This window comes from Siphateles boraxobius, unplaced genomic scaffold, assembly GCF_051911475.1.
Source record: "Siphateles boraxobius isolate OS27281-9 unplaced genomic scaffold, OSU_SipBor_1 25, whole genome shotgun sequence".
NCBI lineage: Eukaryota > Metazoa > Chordata > Actinopteri > Cypriniformes > Leuciscidae > Siphateles > Siphateles boraxobius.
The window spans coordinates 2838672-2852681 of NW_027508866.1; the positions used below are offsets into that span (position 1 = coordinate 2838672).

At 46.1% G+C, this 14010-nt stretch overlaps 13 non-coding genes across 13 annotated transcripts; 6 read left to right on the plus strand and 7 right to left on the minus strand.

Annotated features, from left to right (window-relative positions):
- Window positions 1–1374: 1374 nt before the first annotated feature.
- Window positions 1375–1446, minus strand: trnap-cgg (transfer RNA proline (anticodon CGG)). The gene has a single exon. It is a non-coding gene; the product is annotated as a tRNA-Pro (tRNA).
- A 318-nt stretch (window positions 1447–1764) lies between these two features.
- trnap-ugg (transfer RNA proline (anticodon UGG)) lies at window positions 1765–1836 on the minus strand. Its single transcript has one exon. It is a non-coding gene; the product is annotated as a tRNA-Pro (tRNA).
- Window positions 1837–1996: 160 nt separating this feature from the next.
- Window positions 1997–2069, plus strand: trnar-ccg (transfer RNA arginine (anticodon CCG)). The gene has a single exon. It is a non-coding gene; the product is annotated as a tRNA-Arg (tRNA).
- Window positions 2070–3629: 1560 nt separating this feature from the next.
- Window positions 3630–3701, minus strand: trnap-ugg (transfer RNA proline (anticodon UGG)). The gene has a single exon. It is a non-coding gene; the product is annotated as a tRNA-Pro (tRNA).
- Window positions 3702–3861: 160 nt separating this feature from the next.
- On the plus strand, window positions 3862–3934 carry trnar-ccg (transfer RNA arginine (anticodon CCG)). The gene has a single exon. It is a non-coding gene; the product is annotated as a tRNA-Arg (tRNA).
- A 1462-nt stretch (window positions 3935–5396) lies between these two features.
- trnap-cgg (transfer RNA proline (anticodon CGG)) lies at window positions 5397–5468 on the minus strand. Its single transcript has one exon. It is a non-coding gene; the product is annotated as a tRNA-Pro (tRNA).
- Window positions 5469–6018: 550 nt separating this feature from the next.
- trnar-ccg (transfer RNA arginine (anticodon CCG)) lies at window positions 6019–6091 on the plus strand. The gene has a single exon. It is a non-coding gene; the product is annotated as a tRNA-Arg (tRNA).
- A 1580-nt stretch (window positions 6092–7671) lies between these two features.
- Window positions 7672–7743, minus strand: trnap-ugg (transfer RNA proline (anticodon UGG)). The gene has a single exon. It is a non-coding gene; the product is annotated as a tRNA-Pro (tRNA).
- Window positions 7744–7903: 160 nt separating this feature from the next.
- Window positions 7904–7976, plus strand: trnar-ccg (transfer RNA arginine (anticodon CCG)). The gene has a single exon. It is a non-coding gene; the product is annotated as a tRNA-Arg (tRNA).
- A 2883-nt stretch (window positions 7977–10859) lies between these two features.
- trnap-ugg (transfer RNA proline (anticodon UGG)) lies at window positions 10860–10931 on the minus strand. The gene has a single exon. It is a non-coding gene; the product is annotated as a tRNA-Pro (tRNA).
- A 160-nt stretch (window positions 10932–11091) lies between these two features.
- trnaw-cca (transfer RNA tryptophan (anticodon CCA)) lies at window positions 11092–11164 on the plus strand. The gene has a single exon. It is a non-coding gene; the product is annotated as a tRNA-Trp (tRNA).
- Window positions 11165–12742: 1578 nt separating this feature from the next.
- On the minus strand, window positions 12743–12814 carry trnap-ugg (transfer RNA proline (anticodon UGG)). The gene has a single exon. It is a non-coding gene; the product is annotated as a tRNA-Pro (tRNA).
- A 160-nt stretch (window positions 12815–12974) lies between these two features.
- On the plus strand, window positions 12975–13047 carry trnar-ccg (transfer RNA arginine (anticodon CCG)). Its single transcript has one exon. It is a non-coding gene; the product is annotated as a tRNA-Arg (tRNA).
- Window positions 13048–14010: the final 963 nt, after the last annotated feature.

A 14010-nucleotide genomic window follows, 5' to 3' on the forward strand; every position in this document is an offset into this window, starting at 1 on the left:
ATAGAACGGACAAACTTCGGATAGCTGTGGTGGGGTTTTGTGTGCGTCAGACTGTCAGTGAATCATTCTTGCCTGCCCGTGCATGTGCCCTTTCAGGCTGAAATTACACAAAGCACTGTGCGCAAGAGGCCCAGTGGCCTAAGGGGAAAAGGCCACATCTTGCTTTTGCACTGGACCTACGACGAAGGCTTTGCGTACGAAAGCAGAGAGGCAGACTACACACAAAACAGGTGGGAAAGAGTCATGAACTTTAAATTAATCTAGTCATCGAAAAACATCATTGATACGTTTGTTTTGTCCATATAACCAAAATGGCTGTGTAATTGGAGAAAAACACATGGAACAGAAATGGCGGGCTCTAAATTTAAACAGCCGCATATAGGCTATGCCGTAGGCTTGACTTTGAACTAAAAGGCATCAGCCCTCCACCTAGGTAGGCTGTTACTAGGGCGTGCTTGTTGCGCTTGCTCTAAGCCGATGCTGCAAAAAGTCAATGAAAAGTTGTTCAAAGAAACTCCACAGAACAACAAGTATACCCGTGCTTAGCGTTTCTGCAAAAGAGCCACGGTAATTCAGTTAAGAGCGATTTAAAATGCTTTGAATCCCACTACAGCATCTACAGACCTGCGAAAAAAGTTCAATTTTGCCAAAGCATCAGCCTCTGATGCTGCAGAACGTGACGTCAAGTACTATGTGGGTTGCAGTAAATGGCCAGACTATGAAGTTGTTGATAAAGAAAAGTAAATGCTTTGGCGGGGGCTGAGAGGTGGGGAGGACAACATGGCTAACTCCTCCATAATCAGATTGCCCTTCGGGTGATTTTTGGGCAACTCACTGAGTCTCAGCTCCAGAGAGAACTTCAGCAAGTCTAGTTTCTGACTGACTCATTCAAGCGGGCTTGAGCTTCTGAATGAGCTTTCTTCTCCGTCAGAATGAGCTTTCTTCTCTGTCAACTTCTAAGGGAAAACAATGCCTTTCATACACCAAGAAGAGCACAATTTGTTTTATCACCCAGCTTAAAAAAAGAAAAAAAAAATCCTGTGGTATCACATGCAATTGCATACAGAGTCAGAGAACCCTTGAACTCATACTAAAGGTGAGAGGGCTCGTCCGGGATTTGAAGCCGGGATCTCTAGCACCCGAAGCGAGAATCATACCACTAGACCAACGAGCCTGCCTGACGCTGGATGGGGCTACTTGCGTACACTTGTACAGTCACCGAACGCTGGCCTCAAACAGAATGAGCAGGGACTAGTTTTAATAAGAGCATTTGTCGTTAGGGAGCCGTACTCTCTGGCAGGCAGCGATTCAGAGTACATTCTGTGCAGGAAATAAACGCTTGTCATCTGACTGGCTGCTTGTTCTGAAACTGCTGGGCTCGTCCGGGATTTGAACCCGGGACCTCTCGCACCCGAAGCGAGAATCATACCCCTAGACCAACGAGCCTGACTGACAATAGATTCGGCTACTTGCGTACAGTTGTAGTGTCACTGAATGCTGGCCTCTTACAGAATGGGAAGGCACTAGTTTTAATAGAAAGCGTTTGTCGTTAGGGAGCCACACTCCCTGGCAGGCAGCGATTCTGAGTTCGTTCTGTGCAAGGAAATAAGCGCTTGTCATCTGGCTGAATCTTGGCTATGTTGTAGTACAGATGAACACAAGCAGTAGTAAGGGTTTCAAAAACATGACAGTTTTGAGTTTGGCTCAGTGCTGCAAAAGGAAGGATCCAACCTTGTTGCTCTAGCTGCTTGGTCTGAAATCCCCGGGCTCGTCCGGGATTTGAACCCGGGACCTCTCGCACCCAAAGCGAGAATCATACCCCTAGACCAACGAGCCTCTTTTACATTAAATCTTTCGGGAGGGCGCCACAAATTCAGTGAAGCCCATCTCAAAGACGGAACACGACCTGGCGTCGAGATACGAAAGTGTAGCTGTTTGAGCGTTAGAAACCCCTTGAAGCCAAATTACTGATCAAAGGAAAAAGAACTCCAGACAAGGCCCAGTGGCCTAATGGATAAGGCATCAGCCTCCGGAGCTGGAGATTGTGAGTTCAAGTCCCACCTGGGTCGTCTTTAATGGGCTGTATTTAAGTTGGATGTTCGACAAATTCAAGGATGGTTTGTTCAAAGCAATAATGACCGCAAGATCTGAGTTAGCATAGAACGGACAAACTTCGGATAGCTGTGGTGGGGTTTTGTGTGCGTCAGACTGTCAGTGAATCATTCTTGCCTGCCCGTGCATGTGCCCTTTCAGGCTGAAATTACACAAAGCACTGTGCGCAAGAGGCCCAGTGGCCTAAGGGGAAAAGGCCACATCTTGCTTTTGCACTGGACCTACGACGAAGGCTTTGCGTACGAAAGCAGAGAGGCAGACTACACACAAAACAGGTGGGAAAGAGTCATGAACTTTAAATTAATCTAGTCATCGAAAAACATCATTGATACGTTTGTTTTGTCCATATAACCAAAATGGCTGTGTAATTGGAGAAAAACACATGGAACAGAAATGGCGGGCTCTAAATTTAAACAGCCGCATATAGGCTATGCCGTAGGCTTGACTTTGAACTAAAAGGCATCAGCCCTCCACCTAGGTAGGCTGTTACTAGGGCGTGCTTGTTGCGCTTGCTCTAAGCCGATGCTGCAAAAAGTCAATGAAAAGTTGTTCAAAGAAACTCCACAGAACAACAAGTATACCCGTGCTTAGCGTTTCTGCAAAAGAGCCACGGTAATTCAGTTAAGAGCGATTTAAAATGCTTTGAATCCCACTACAGCATCTACAGACCTGCGAAAAAAGTTCAATTTTGCCAAAGCATCAGCCTCTGATGCTGCAGAACGTGACGTCAAGTAAATGGCCAGACTATGAAGTTGTTGATAAAGAAAAGTAAATGCTTTGGCGGGGGCTGAGAGGTGGGGAGGACAACATGGCTAACTCCTCCATAATCAGATTGCCCTTCGGGTGATTTTTGGGCAACTCACTGAGTCTCAGCTCCAGAGAGAACTTCAGCAAGTCTAGTTTCTGACTGACTCATTCAAGCGGGCTTGAGCTTCTGAATGAGCTTTCTTCTCCGTCAGAATGAGCTTTCTTCTCTGTCAACTTCTAAGGGAAAACAATGCCTTTCATACACCAAGAAGAGCACAATTTGTTTTATCACCCAGCTTAAAAAAAGAAAAAAAAATCCTGTGGTATCACATGCAATTGCATACAGAGTCAGAGAACCCTTGAACTCATACTAAAGGTGAGAGGGCTCGTCCGGGATTTGAAGCCGGGATCTCTAGTACCCGAAGCGAGAAACATACCACTAGACCAACGAGCCTGCCTGACGCTGGATGGGGCTACTTGCGTACACTTGTACAGTCACCGAACGCTGGCCTCAAACAGAATGAGAGGGGACTAGTTTTAATAAGAGCGTTTGTCGTTAGGGAGCCGTACTCTCTCGCAGGCAACGATTCAGAGTACATTCTGTGCAAGGAAATAAGCGCTTGTCATCTGGCTGAATCTTGGCTATGTTGTAGTACAGATGAACACAAGCAGTAGTAAGGGTTTCAAAAACATGACAGTTTTGAGTTTGGCTCAGTGCTGCAAAAGGAAGGATCCAACCTTGTTGCTCTAGCTGCTTGGTCTGAAATCCCCGGCTCGTCCGGGATTTGAACCCGGGACCTCTCGCACCCAATGCGAGAATCATACCCCTAGACCAACGAGCCTCTTTTACCTTAAGTCTTTCGGGAGGGCGCCACAAATTCAGTGAAGCCCATCTCAAAGACGGAACACGACCTGGCGTCGAGATACGAAAGTGTAGCTGTTTGAGCGTTAGAAACCCCTTGAGGCCAAATTACTGATCAAAGGAAAAAGAACTCCAGACAAGGCCCAGTGGCCTAATGGATAAGGCATCAGCCTCCGGAGCTGGAGATTGTGAGTTCAAGTCCCACCTGGGTCGTCTTTAATGGGCTATATTTAAGTTGGATGTTTGACAAATTCAAGGATGGTTTGTTCAAAGCAATAATGACCGCAAGATCTGAGTTAGCATAGAACGGACAAACTTCGGATAGCTGTGGTGGGGTTTTGTGTGCGTCAGACTGTCAGTGAATCATTCTTGCCTGCCCGTGCATGTGCCCTTTCAGGCTGAAATTACACAAAGCACTGTGCGCAAGAGGCCCAGTGGCCTAAGGGGAAAAGGCCACTTCTTGCTTTTGCACTGGACCTACGACGAAGGCTTTGCGTACGAAAGCAGAGAGGCAGACTACACACAAAACAGGTGGGAAAGAGTCATGAACTTTAAATTAATCTAGTCATCGAAAAACATCATTGATACGTTTGTTTTGTCCATATAACCAAAATGGCTGTGTAATTGGAGAAAAACACATGGAACAGAAATGGCGGGCTCTAAATGTAAACAGCCGCATATAGGCTATGCCGTAGGCTTGACTTTGAACTAAAAGGCATCAGCCTCCCACCTAGGGAGGCTGTTACTAGGGCGTGCTTGTTGCGCTTGCTCTAAGCCGATGCTGCAAAAAGTCAATGAAAAGTTGTTCAAAGAAACTCCACAGAACAACAAGTATACCCGTGTTTAGCGTTTCTGCAAAACCGCCACGGTAATTCAGTTAAGAGCGATTTAAAATGCTTTGAATCCCACTACAGCATCTACAGACCTGCGAAAAAAGTTCAATTTTGCCAAAGCATCAGCCTCTGATGCTGCAGAACGTGACGTCAAGTACTATGTGGGTTGCAGTAAATGGCCAGACTATGAAGTTGTTGATAAAGAAAAGTAAATGCTTTGGCAGGGGCTGAGAGGTGGGGAGGACAACATGGCTAACTCCTCCATAATCAGATTGCCCTTCGGGTGATTTTTGGGCAACTCACTGAGTCTCAGCTCCAGAGAGAACTTCAGCAAGTCTAGTTTCTGACGGACTCATTCAAGCGGGCTTGAGCTTCTGAATGAGCTTTCTTCTCCGTCAGAATGAGCTTTCTTCTCTGTCAACTTCTAAGGGAAAACAATGCCTTTCATACACCAAGAAGAGCACAATTTGTTTTATCACCCAGCTTAAAAAAAGAAAAAAAAAATCCTGTGGTATCACATGCAATTGCATACAGAGTCAGAGAACCCTTGAACTCATACTAAAGGTGAGAGGGCTCGTCCGGGATTTGAAGCCGGGATCTCTAGCACCCGAAGCGAGAATCATACCACTAGACCAACGAGCCTGCCTGACGCTGGATGGGGCTACTTGCGTACACTTGTACAGTCACCGAACGCTGGCCTCAAACAGAATGAGCAGGGACTAGTTTTAATAAGAGCGTTTGTCGTTAGGGAGCTGTACTCTCTGGCAGGCAGCGATTCAGAGTACATTCTGTGCAGGAAATAAACGCTTGTCATCTGACTGGCTGCTTGTTCTGAAACTGCTTGGCTCGTCCTGGATTTGAACCCGGGATCTCTCGCACCCGAAGCGAGAATCATACCCCTAGACCAACGAGCCTGACTGACAATAGATTCGGCTACTTGCGTACAGTTGTAGAGTCACTGAATGCTGGCCTCTTACAGAATGGGAAGGAACTAGTTTTAATAGAAAGCGTTTGTCGTTAGGGAGCCACACTCCCTGGCAGGCAGCGATTCTGAGTTCGTTCTGTGCAAGGAAATAAGCGCTTGTCATCTGGCTGAATCTTGGCTATGTTGTAGTACAGATGAACACAAGCAGTAGTAAGGGTTTCAAAAACATGACAGTTTTGAGTTTGGCTCAGTGCTGCAAAAGGAAGGATCCAACCTTGTTGCTCTAGCTGCTTGGTCTGAAATCCCCGGGCTCGTCCGTTATTTGAACCCAGGACCTCTCGCACCCAAACCGAGAATCATACCCCTAGACCAACGAGCCTCTTTTACATTAAGTCTTTCGGGAGGGCGCCACAAATTCAGTGAAGCCCATCTCAAAGACGGAACACGACCTGGCGTCGAGATACGAAAGTGTAGCTGTTTGAGCGTTAGAAACCCCTTGAAGCCAAATTACTGATCAAAGGAAAAAGAACTCCAGACAAGGCCCAGTGGCCTAATGGATAAGGCATCAGCCTCCGGAGCTGGAGATTGTGAGTTCAAGTCCCACCTGGGTCGTCTTTAATGGGCTATATTTAAGTTGGATGTTCGACAAATTCAAGGATGGTTTGTTCAAAGCAATAATGACCGCAAGATCTGAGTTAGCATAGAACGGACAAACTTCGAATAGCTGTGGTGGGGTTTTGTCTGCATCAGACTGTCAGTGAATCATTCTTGCCTGCCCGTGCATGTGCCCTTTCAGGCTGAAATTACACAAAGCACTGTGCGCAAGAGGCCCAGTGGCCTAAGGGGAAAAGGCCACTTCTTGCTTTTGCACTGGACCTACGACGAAGGCTTTGCGTACGAAAGCAGAGAGGCAGACTGCACACAAAACAGGTGGGAAAGAGTCATGAACTTTAAATTAATCTAGTCATCGAAAAACATCATTGATACGTTTTTTTTGTCCATATAACCAAAATGGCTGTGTAATTGGAGAAAAACACATGGAACAGAAATGGCGGGCTCTAAATGTAAACAGCCGCATATAGGCTATGCCGTAGGCTTGACTTTGAACTAAAAGGCATCAGCCTCCCACCTCCGGAGGCTGTTACTAGGGCGTGCTGGTTGCGCTTGCTCTAAGCTGATGCTGCAAAAAGTCAATGAAAAGTTGTTCAAAGAAACTCCACAGAACAACAAGTATACCCGTGCTTAGCGTTTCTGCAAAAGAGCCACGGTAATTCAGTTAAGAGCGATTTAAAATGCTTTGAATCCCACTACAGCATCTACAGACCTGCGAAAAAAGTTCAATTTTGCCAAAGCATCAGCCTCTGATGCTGCAGAACGTGACGTCAAGTACTATGTGGGTTGCAGTAAATGGCCAGACTATGAAGTTGTTGATAAAGAAAAGTAAATGCTTTGGCGGGGGCTGAGAGGTGGGGAGGACAACATGGCTAACTCCTCCATAATCAGATTGCCCTTCGGGTGATTTTTGGGCAACTCACTGAGTCTCAGCTCCAGAGAGAACTTCAGCAAGTCTAGTTTCTGACTGACTCATTCAAGCGGGCTTGAGCTTCTGAATGAGCTTTCTTCTCCGTCAGAATGAGCTTTCTTCTCTGTCAACTTCTAAGGGAAAACAATGCCTTTCATACACCAAGAAGAGCACAATTTGTTTTATCACCCAGCTTAAAAAAAGCAAAAAAAAATCCTCTGGTATCACATACAATTGCATACAGAGTCAGAGAACCCTTGAACTCATACTAAAGGTGAGAGGGCTCGTCCGGGATTTGAAGCCGGGATCTCTAGCACCCGAAGCGAGAATCATACCCCTAGACCAACGAGCCTGACTGACAATAGATTTGGCTACTTGCGTACACTTGTAGAGTCACTGAATGCTGGCCTCTTACAGAATGGGAAGGCACTAGTTTTAATAGAAAGCGTTTGTCGTTAGGGAGCCACACTCCCTGGCAGGCAGCGATTCTGAGTTCGTTCTGTGCAAGGAAATAAGCGCTTGTCACCTGGCTGAATCTTGGCTATGTTGTAGTACAGATGAACACAAGCAGTAGTAAGGGTTTCAAAAACATGACAGTTTTGAGTTTGGCTCAGTGCTGCAAATGGAAGGATCCAACCTTGTTGCTCTCGCTGCTTGGTCTGAAATCCCCGGGCTCGTCCGGGATTTGAACCCGGGACCACTCGCACCCAAAGCGAGAATCATACCCCTAGACCAACGAGCCTCTTTTACATTAAGTCTTTCGGTAGGGCGCCACAAATTCAGTGAAGCCCATCTCAAAGACGGAACACGACCTGGCGTCGAGATACGAAAGTGTAGTTGTTTGAGCGTTAGAAACCCCTTGAGGCCAAATTACTGATCAAAGGAAAAAGAACTCCAGACAAGGCCCAGTGGCCTAATGGATAAGGCATCAGCCTCCGGAGCTGGAGATTGTGAGTTCAAGTCCCACCTGGGTCGTCTTTAATGGGCTATATTTAAGTTGGATGTTCGACAAATTCAAGGATGGTTTGTTCAAAGCAATAATGACCGCAAGATCTGAGTTAGCATAGAACGGACAAACTTCGGATAGCTGTGGTGGGGTTTTGTGTGCGTCAGACTGTCAGTGAATCATTCTTGCCTGCCCGTGCATGTGCCCTTTCAGGCTGAAATTACACAAAGCACTGTGCGCAAGAGGCCCAGTGGCCTAAGGGGAAAAGGCCCCTTCTTGCTTTTGCACTGGACCTACGACGAAGGCTTTGCGTACGAAAGCAGAGAGGCAGACTACACACAAAACAGGTGGGAAAGAGTCATGAACTTTAAATTAATCTAGTCATCGAAAAACATCATTCATACGTTTGTTTTGTCCATATAACCAAAATGGCTGTGTAATTGGAGAAAAACACATGGAACAGAAATGGCGGGCTCTAAATGTAAACAGCCGCATATAGGCTATGCCGTAGGCTTGACTTTGAACTAAAAGGCATCAGCCTCCCACCTAGGGAGGCTGTTACTAGGGCGTGCTTGTTGCGCTTGCTCTAAGCCGATGCTGCACAAAGTCAATGAAAAGTTGTTCAAAGAAACTCCACAGAACAACAAGTATACCCGTGCTTAGCGTTTCTGCAAAAGAGCCACGGTAATTCAGTTAAGAGCGATTTAAAATGCTTTGAATCCCACTACAGCATCTACAGACCTGCGAAAAAAGTTCAATTTTGCCAAAGCATCAGCCTCTGATGCTGCAGAACGTGACGTCAAGTACTATGTGGGTTGCAGTAAATGGCCAGACTATGAAGTTGTTGATAAAGAAAAGTAAATGCTTTGGCGGGGGCTGAGAGGTGGGGAGGACAACATGGCTAACTTATCCATAATCAGATTGCCCTTCGGGTGATTTTTGGGCAACTCACTGAGTCTCAGCTCCAGAGAGAACTTCAGCAAGTCTAGCTTCTGACTGGACTCATTCAAGCGGGCTTGAGCTTCTGAATGAGCTTTCTTCTCCGTCAGAATGAGCTTTCTTCTCTGTCAACTTCTAAGGGAAAACAATGCCTTTCATACACCAAGAAGAGCACAATTTGTTTTATCACCCAGCTTAAAAAAAGAAAAAGAAAATCCTGTGGTATCACATGCAATTGCATACAGAGTCAGAGAACCCTTGAACTCATACTAAAGGTGAGAGGGCTCGTCCGGGAAAAGGCCACTTCTTGCTTTTGCACTGGACCTACGACGAAGGCTTTGCGTACGAAAGCAGAGAGGCAGACTGCACACAAAACAGGTGTGAAAGAGTCATGAACTTTAAATTAATCTAGTCATCGAAAAACATCATTGATACGTTTGTTTTGTCCACATAACCAAAATGGCTGTGTAATTGGAGAAAAATACATGGAACAGAAATGGCGGGCTCTAAATGTAAACAGCTGCATATAGGCTATGCCGTAGGCTTGACTTTGAACTAAAAGGCATCAGCCTCCCACCTAGGGAGGCTGTTACTAGGGCGTGCTTGTTGCGCTTGCTCTAAGCCGATGCTGCAAAAAGTCAATGAAAAGTTGTTCAAAGAAACTCCACAGAACAACAAGTATACCCGTGCTTAGCGTTTCTGCAAAAGAGCCACGGTAATTCAGTTAAGAGCGATTTAAAATGCTTTGAATCCCACTACAGCATCTACAGACCTGCGAAAAAAGTTCAATTTTGCCAAAGCATCAGCCTCTGATGCTGCAGAACGTGACGTCAAGTACTATGTGGGTTGCAGTAAATGGCCAGACTATGAAGTTGTTGATAAAGAAAAATAAATGCTTTGGCGGGGGCTGAGAGGTGGGGAGGACAACATGGCTAACTCCTCCATAATCAGATTGCCCTTCGGGTGATTTTTGGGCAACTCACTGAGTCTCAGCTCCAGAGAGAACTTCAGCAAGTCTAGTTTCTGACTGACTCATTCAAGCGGGCTTGAGCTTCTGAATGAGCTTTCTTCTCCGTCAGAATGAGCTTTCTTCTCTGTCAACTTCTAAGGGAAAACAATGCCTTTCATACACCAAGAAGAGCACAATTTGTTTTATCACCCAGCTTAAAAAAAGAAAAAAAAAATCCTGTGGTATCACATGCAATTGCATACAGAGTCAGAGAACCCTTGAACTCATACTAAAGGTGAGAGGGCTCGTCCGGGATTTGAAGCCGGGCTCTCTAGCACCCGAAGCGAGAATCATACCACTAGACCAACGAGCCTGCCTGACGCTGGATGGGGCTACTTGCGTACACTTGTACAGTCACCGAACGCTGGCCTCAAACAGAATGAGCAGGGACTAGTTTTAATAAGAGCGTTTGTCGTTAGGGAGCCGTACTCTCTGGCAGGCAGCGATTCAGAGTACATTCTGTGCAGGAAATAAACGCTTGTCATCTGACTGGCTGCTTGTTCTGAAACTGCTGGGCTCGTCCGGGATTTGAACTCGGGACCCTAGGACCCTAGGACAAAACAAACGTATCAATGATGTTTTTCGATGACTAGATTAATTTAAAGTTCATGACTCTTTCCCACCTGTTTTGTGTGTAGTCTTCCTCTCTGCTTTCGTAGATTCGGCTACTTGCGTACACTTGTAGAGTCACTGAATGCTGGCCTCTTACAGAATGGGAAGGCACTAGTTTTAATAGAAAGCGTTTGTCGTTAGGGAGCCACACTCCCTGGCAGGCAGCGATTCTGAGTTCGTTCTGTGCAAGGAAATAAGCGCTTGTCATCTGGCTGAATCTTGGCTATGTTGTAGTACAGATGAACACAAGCAGTAGTAAGGGTTTCAAAAACATGACAGTTTTGAGTTTGTCTCAGTGCTGCAAAAGGTAGGATCCAACCTTGTTGCTCTAGCTGCTTGGTCTGAAATCCCCGGGCTCGTCCGGGATTTGAACCCGGGACCTCTCGCACCCAAAGCGAGAATCATACCCCTAGACCAACGAGCCTCTTTTACATTAAGTCTTTCAGGAGGGCGCCACAAATTCAGTGAAGCCCATCTCAAAGACGGAACACGACCTGGCGTCGAGATACGAAAGTGTAGCTGTTTGAGCGTTAGAAACCCCTTGAAGCCAAATTACTGATCAAAGGAAAAAGAACTCCAGACAAGGCCCAGTGGCCTAATGGATAAGGCATCAGCCTCCAGAGCTGGAGATTGTGAGTTCAAGTCCCACCTGGGTCGTCTTTAATGGGCTATATTTAAGTTGGATGTTCGACAAATTCAAGGATGGTTTGTTCAAAGCAATAATGACCGCAAGATCTGAGTTAGCATAGAACGGACAAACTTCGGATAGCTGTGGTGGGTTTTTGTGTGCGTCAGACTGTCAGTGAATCATTCTTGCCTGCCCGTGCATGTGCCCTTTCAGGCTGAAATTGCACAAAGCACTGTGCGCAAGAGGCCCAGTGGCCTAAGGGGAAAGGCCACTTCTTGCTTTTGCACTGGTCCTACAACGAAGGCTTTGCGTACGAAAGCAGAGAGGCAGACTACACACAAAACAGGTGGGAAAGAGTCATGAACTTTAAATTAATCTAGTCATCGAAAAACATCATTGATACATTTGTTTTGTCCATATAACCAAAATGGCTGTGTAATTGGAGAAAAACACATGGAACAGAAATGGCGGGCTCTAAATGTAAACAGCCGCATATAGGCTATGCCGTAGGCTTGACTTTGAACTAAAAGGCATCAGCCTCCCACCTAGGGAGGCTGTTACTAGGGCGTGCTTGTTGCGCTTGCTCTAAGCCGATGCTGCAAAAAGTCAATGAAAAGTTGTTCAAAGAAACTCCACAGAACAACAAGTATACCCGTGCTTGGCGTTTCTGCAAAAGAGCCACGGTAATTCAGTTAAGAGCGATTTAAAATGCTTTGAATCCCACTACAGCATCTACAGACCTGCGAAAAAAGTTCAATTTTGCCAAAGCATCAGCCTCTGATGCTGCAGAACGTGACGTCAAGTACTATGTGGGTTGCAGTAAATGGCCAGACTATGAAGTTGTTGATAAAGAAAAGTAAATGCTTTGGCGGGGGCTGAGAGGTGGGGAGGACAACATGGCTAACTCCTCCATAATCAGATTGCCCTTCGGGTGATTTTTGGGCAACTCACTGAGTCTCAGCTCCAGATAGAACTTCAGCAAGTCTGGTTTCTGACTGACTCATTCAAGCGGGTTTGAGCTTCTGAATGAGCTTTCTTCTCTGTCAGAATGAGCTTTCTTCTCTGTCAACTTCTAAGGGAAAACAATGCCTTTCATACACCTAGAAGAGCACAATTTGTTTTATCACCCAGCTTAAAAAAAGAAAAAAAAATCCTGTGGTATCACATGCAATTGCATACAGAATCAGAGAACCCTTGAACTCATACTAAAGGTGAGAGGGCTCGTCCGGGATTTGAAGCCGGGATCTCTAGCACCCGAAGCAAGAATCATACCCCTAGACCAACGAGCCTGACTGACAATAGATTCGGCTACTTGCGTACACTTGTAGAGTCACTGAATGCTGGCCTCTTACAGAATGGGAAGGCACTAGTTTTAATAGAAAGCGTTTGTCGTTACGGAGCCACACTCCCTGGCAGGCAGCGATTCTGAGTTCGTTCTGTGCAAGGAAATAAGCGCTTGTCATCTGGCTAAATCTTGGCTATGTTGTAGTACAGATGAACAAAAGCAGTAGTAAGGGTTTCAAAAACATGACAGTTTTGAGTTTGGCTCAGTGCTGCAAAAGGAAGGATCCAACCTTGTTGCTCTCGCTGCTTGGTCTGAAATCCCCGGGCTCGTCCGGGATTTGAACCCGGGACCTCTCGCACCCAAAGCGAGAATCATACCCCTAGACCAACGAGCCTCTTTTACATTAAGTCTTTCGGGAGGGCGCCACAAATTCAGTGAAGCCCATCTCAAAGACGGAACACGACCTGGCGTCGAGATACGAAAGTGTAGTTGTTTGAGCGTTAGAAACCCCTTGAAGCCAAATTACTGATCAAAGGAAAAAGAGCTCCAGACAAGGCCCAGTGGCCTAATGGATAAGGCATCAGCCTCCGGAGCTGGAGATTGTGAGTTCAAGTCCCACCTGGGTCGTCTTTAATGGGTTATATTTAAGTTGGATGTTCGACAAATTCAAGGATGGTTTGTTCAAAGCAATAATGACCGCAAGATCTGAGTTAGCATAGAACGGACAAACTTCGGATAGCTGTGGTGGGGTTTTGTGTGCGTCAGACTGTCAGTGAATCATTCTTGCCTGCCCGTGCATTTGCCCTTTCAGGCTGAAATTACACAAAGCACTGTGCGCAAGAGGCCCAGTGGCCTAAGGGGAAAAGGCCACTTCTTGCTTTTGCACTGGACCTACGACGAAGGCTTTGCGTACGAAAGCAGAGAGGCAGACTACACACAAAACAGGTGGGAAAGAGTCATGAACTTTAAATTAATCTAGTCATCGAAAAACATCATTGATACGTTTGTTTTGACCATATAACCAAAATGGCTGTGTAATTGGAGAAAAACACATGGAACAGAAATGGCGGGCTCTAAATGCAAACAGCCGCATATAGGCTATGCCGTAGGCTTGACTTTGAACTAAAAGGCATCAGCCTCCCACCTAGGGAGGCTGTTACTAGGGCGTGCTTGTTGCGCTTGCTCTAAGCCGATGCTGCAAAAAGTCAATGAAAAGTTGTTCAAAGAAACTCCACAGAACAACATGTATACCCGTGCTTAGCGTTTCTGCAAAAGAGCCACGGTAATTCAGTTAAGAGCGATTTAAAATGCTTTGAATCCCACTACAGCATCTACAGACCTGCGAAAAAAGTTCAATTTTGCCAAAGCATCAGCCTCTGATGCTGCAGAACGTGACGTCAAGTACTATGTGGGTTGCAGTAAATGGCCAGACTATGAAGTTGTTGATAAAGAAAAGTAAATGCTTTGGCGGGGGCTGAGAGGTGGGGAGGACAACATGGCTAACTCCTCCATAATCAGATTGCCCTTCGGGTGATTTTTGGGCAACTCACTGAGTCTCAGCTCCAGAGAGAACTTCAGCAAGTCTAGTTT